Raw genomic sequence first — 5,788 nt, 5'->3', positions numbered from 1 at the left:
TTCTATTGCTCTCACATGCAGAAATGCACACATGAACAATCTCTTTGTGTTTACCTTACACAATTTTTTCATGCATTCTAATCATCAGTTTTTTTTTTTCCTTTTAGAATGTTCTTCAAATTCTTAAAAGTTGTTTCTTTGTAGCTCTATCATGAGTGCCTCAGAAGAGCTAAGTTTGTTGGTCATCGGGTAAGATATTACGTTTGATATTTCCCATTCTTTCTTTCTTTGGTAGTTTTTCTTGAATTATGTGATTCATTCAATTTAATAAAGAACAAGATGTGACTAGTTGAATTTAAAATTTTTGTAATGTTGATAGTGGCAATAAACCCAATGATGTAAGGGAAGTGTTAGAACAATTATTCCCATTTTATTATTTTGTTTGTTTAATTAGTGTCAACTATGAACTATCATGCCCATCTTTTTCGTAATGTTAATGTTTCAAGAAGTTGAAAATATAAAACTAATTGTTTCTTTGTTTGTTCTAATGGTGGGAGAGTGATGCTCCTTATCCTGTTTACACATCTTGATATTATTACAGAAGAGTCATGGTTGCAATGATTTTCATCGGGTTGAAGGAAAAATACATCTTGATATTGTTTCCAAAAGAGTCATGGTTGCAATGATTTTCACCGAGATGAAGGAAAGATAGGTTAACAAAGCTCGAAATACCTTTGTGAAAAATAGGCTACAAACCCACCCAAAGTGCTTAAGTGGGTTTTTAGTGGTGGTTCGGCCTGTTACTCTTATTAAGAAAAAGTGGAACAATGGATTAATAACAGATTATAAAATGTAAATGTACACTAAAAAAAATAAAAGAAATCAGTAACTTTCTTACCCTCATGTGCTTCAAATGGAGTAATGTGGTCAAATATTTGCTTGGGCAAGCTCTTTGTCCACCTGAACCGTAGTCCCTTAGCAGGTGCTAATACAAATGTAGTCATGGCCATGCTTTAAAGCATTAGGGTCTTGATGTTTGCTTCTGCTAGATACATGAAGTCAATATTACATTTACTCATCAAAAAATTAAATACAAATATACATACAAATTTATTTCATCCTCATCATATCCTTTTTTTTTTCCTTTTTTTTAGTTCTATTTTTAGTAGATTATTAGGTGTATTTGTTTGGTTTTTTCTCCCTTCCCTTTTTGTGCATTATGTCTTTTTCGACTTGGAGGTTCCTCCACCTCTGGGGAAAGTGTCCTCTCATAATGTTTTCTTCTCTTGGATTACAAATTATATTTTTTAGTAGAAGGATAAATGAAAATAGAAAATGCCAGGTAAGTTTGTTTATTCAGTTTCTAAATTTTAATTTATAATGTCATGTTTTTCCCCCAATACATGGAAGTGCTCCAGACCTCAAGAAAGAAAAAGAAAAAAGAAATGGTTATATGCTAATTGGGCTTACTTTTACTTCAAGGCACTGAAGTTTTGGTGGACTCGTCAATGCCTAAAGTACCGCTTGTTAAAAAACTATGTTCCGAAAAAGTATGCCTCAACCAACTCTGTAATTGTCTCTGAAAAACTTTGCCTTTGGTTTTCTTCAAGTTAGACGCCTTATCTTGAAAGCATCCTCGATCCGCGGGGTATGTGGATCCGTTTTTGATTTTGAGGTTTGTGAGTTGCCACCTACTTATTAAGGTCTAGGAACTGAGCATTGACTCTGAATGGATAAAAATAACTAATCTACGAATAAAAAGAAACTATAGTCCGTGGATCACAATGATTTGTGATCCCGCCCGACAAATGCCGGTCTCTACTATTTTTCAAAAGAGGATTACAATGCTAAAAAACCTACAACAAACAAATAAAATAAATAAAAAAGTAAAAACATATACCTAGATGATCGCAATGATTTGTTCACTCAGTATTAACGGGGAGCGTCCTTGTACGAGTTTCCTTGCTTTTCTTCCGTCATTGGATCCGCTTCTGATTTCCAAGATGAAGTACCTTATGCCTAAATCCGAGTGTTTACTAATTTTTTGATGGATTTCTGGGTGTTTTTGAAGGGTTCTTGGGTGTTTTTTGAGTAAAAGCTGATGTTTGGATGATAAGTAGGGAGTTAGGGCTTCAAAATTAGGGTTTGGAGAAGGCTAAAGAGACTTTTTGACCTACTTTTTCTAGGATTTATTTTGATCTGCGAGATTAATTTGTGGAGGCTCCTATTTATAGATTTTTTTGGAAAAATTAGGGTGTGACTAGGTCTACTTTTAGAGAAGGTGAATTAGGGTTTTGACTTAAGTCTTATTTGATTGACTAGGTTCCTTTAAATTAGGGTTTTGACTTAAGTCTTATGAGATTGACTTGATATTTTTAAATTAGGTTTTTTAATCTTGCGTACATATGAAAGAATATATTTTTAAGTTTTGTGGAGAACCCCTTAATTATATCTTTAATTATTTGGACCCCCAGATGGAAGGATCTTTTAATAAATATCAAGGGGGCTCTACTTAAATAAATGAGCAACTATCAACAATTTTGCCTGAGGGCTTAATTGATTAATTTTTTTAGTTTAGATTTTTAAATTAATTTTATTAAGATTTCAATTTACGTTAATTAATGTTTTATTTATTAATTTTGAAATTTAAAATTAAAAAATTATCATTTTGCCCCTGAAAAGAATTTTTGTGTTTCAAGTCGTTTTTCGATGTTCTGCGATGTTTTCGAATCAATTTTTCGAAAGGAATTCAATGGGATTATGGGTTTGTGTTATTTACGAATTTTTTGGCATGAAATGATTATGAATCCTATGAGGGGCATTTTCATAATTTTGTCAAATTTGGTGAAAGTTGATGAAATGATTTATTTGATTTCAATCTGTTATTTTATATGCTCGAAAGGGTTTACCTAAGTGTAATGTGAGCTCTGAGGATGTTTTGATGTTAGGGGTATTTTGATAATTTGGTCATTTTTAGTGATTTTTTTTGTAAAGCTTCTTCTTGTCTAAAAAATGATGATTTCCATGTTATGAGTCATATTTTCCTAGCGTAGCGTGGTTTCTAAAGTTTTGTTTGCTTGAGATACCTCATCTAAATTTCTGAAACATATCTAGTAACAAATAAAAAATATTGGAATATTCATCTATCATCGGGACCGTTGTAATCGAGTTGACGAGTTGATTAATCAAGCGAATGCAAAAATGGGGTGTCTACAGATGCCCAATTTTGACAGAGGGTTGAAGCAAACTAGATAGCAAATCTATTTTGGTAGATAGTGCGATATCCAAATGCAAAAGCTAGTGACAGTTCATTTTGTAGCCTGATTTAACAATTCGTCGAGGCATTCAGATCCTTGAAAGTAAAACTCTCCCGGAACTAAAAAATTGTCAGGTCCTCAAGCGCGAGCTCTCACTGACGGCGTCAAATCCTTGAATTTTAGAAAATTCTCTCTGACTAAAAATGTGCAAGTGTGAGTACTTGAAATCTGAGATAAATCAAATAGGGTTTAAGTGAAAACTGAGTAAAATCTGAGCATAATCTGAGCATAAACTGAGCATAATCTGAGCAAAAGTTGAATGTCTTACTCTACCTATCTTGGGTGAAAGAGTAATGAATAATTTTATTTTTTTTGGAATCCTACTCTACATACTCGGGGTGAAAGAGTAATGAACTATTTTTCTGGGAGTCCTACTCTACCTACTCAGGGTGAAAGAGTAATGGACTAATTTTCTAGGAGTTCTACTCTACATACTCGGAGTTAAAAATTAATGAAATATTTTTCTAGGTGTCCTACTCTACCTACTCAGGGTGAAAGAGTAATAGACTAATTTTCTGGGAGCGAAATCTGAGAAAAATTTTAATAGGGTCTGAGCATAATCCGAGAAAGCCCTCGACGGTATCTAGCTGAGCATAATCCAAGAAAACTCTCGGCGGTATCTGGTTGAGCATAATCCGAGAAAACCCTCGGTAGTATCTAGCTGAGTAAAATCTGAGAAAACCCTCGGCGGCATCTGACTGAGCAAAAATCTAAGTAAAATCCGAGAAAACCCATGGCGGCATCTGAGAAAAATCTGAGAAAACCCTTGGCGACATTTGAACAAAATCCGAGAAAACCCTTTGGCGATATCTGAGCAAAATCCAAGAAAAGCCTCGACGGTATCTGAGTCAAATCCGAGAAACCCTCAGCGGTATCTGAGAAAGAATAAATAAATCTGCGAAGGAATCAATGAATCTGGGAAAGAAAGAATGCCCTATCTCTTATTCTATGTGAAAGGGTAATGAGTTAATCTCTGGGCAAAACCAAATATGAGATAAAAAATGCTTATGTTTGAACCTCAAGATTTTTCAAAACATTTATGAATTTTTCAACTTTTTTGCACCTCGGGGTTTTCAAAAAATTGCTATTAAGAGGGTAATTTTAAATTCGGGGTTCCCATTATCATTGATCAAGCTTGATAACAAAATGCCCCTAGTTTGATAAGAAACACTGTACTGAAGATAATTGAATACAATTTGAAAAAAATGCCCCTAGTGTAAGGCGAAAAACTGTACAATATAAAACGAAGTGCCCCTTGTTCTGGAGGTTTGAAATATTTGATTACCACAAACGCAATAAAGATTCAATTTTTTAACTTTGACTTTCTAGATTGAAGATTTTGAGTCAGGCTCAAGAGAACAAAATATTTCCTTTTGAGATTCATTGTAGAATCCACCATTTTCCCTCTTAGTTTACTTAGGGAAGCAGAAAATTTTCAGATCAATCGTAGACGATATTCATGACTTCTGAGTCCTTGCTTGGTTTAAACTGGGTACTGAAACTTGGTCATTCGAACTTCTGATATTTCGGCTCGAATTGCCTTTTAGCTTTTCAACTCAATGTAGTTTTTTTTTGTTGCTCTAACTTTTGCCTAGATTTCCTTTTTAGGTTTTCAATCTAACGAGCGTGCTTTAACTTTTGCCTAGATTGCCTTTTCAGGTTTTCAATCTAGCGAGTTCACAATTTTTTTTTCTAATTGTTGTCAAAGCTGTCTTTTCGGATTTTCAACCTTGCGAGCTTGCCTTAATTTTTGCCTAAGTCGTCCTTTCAAGATTTCAACTAAGCAGACTTTTTTTGTTTGTTCTAATTATTGCCAAGGCCGTCCTATCAAATTTTCAACCTTGTGAGCTTGCCTTAATTTTTACCTAAGTTTTCCTTTCGAGTTTTCAACCTAGTAGGCTTTTTTCTTTTTATTTCCCTTTTGAACTTCTGGAGTTATTGTCTGATCATGCTTTGCTACCTTCCTTAACTTTTTCACACTGTACTTAAGAGGAATTTTATGGGTAAGTTTAGGACTAGGTATAAAAAGAAAGAAATTTTAAGGCTCAAAAACCCAAATGCCCCTTGTATGGCATTCTTTTAAATTATTTTTGTTTTTTGAATTTTCTTCCCCATTCTGACAATATTTCTTTTTTTTGTAAGGGAATCTATTTTTTTATTTTGATGTGGTCAGGCCTGAAGTAACTTCTCAGGCTGCCTACGTACCACAAAATTTTGGGATCAGACCAATACGTAGTTCGAATTTTCCCTCCCTTAAGTAGGGTGATCGAGTTAAAAAAGAAAAAGGCATATATATATATATATATTTTTTTTTTTGAAAAATGCTACAAAGGGCTTAGAAAGGAGATGTTGAACTGGGTAATGGGAAAATTGATTCAATCAAAGGTGGCCTCCTTAAATGTAATACCGCTTGATTTGGTCAGGGTTGGTTGGTTCTAGCAGTTCGATTCCATCATGGTCTTGAAGTCTGATAGTTTTTCTAGGTAGTATTTCTTTGATGATGAATGAACCTCCCCAATTAGGTTTGAACT

Source organism: Akebia trifoliata, chromosome 12 (assembly GCF_017979445.1).
Source record: "Akebia trifoliata isolate Shusen 1 chromosome 12, ASM1797944v1, whole genome shotgun sequence".
In the NCBI taxonomy this organism is placed as follows: Eukaryota; Viridiplantae; Streptophyta; class Magnoliopsida; order Ranunculales; family Lardizabalaceae; genus Akebia; species Akebia trifoliata.
This window is presented reverse-complemented; position numbering follows the sequence as displayed.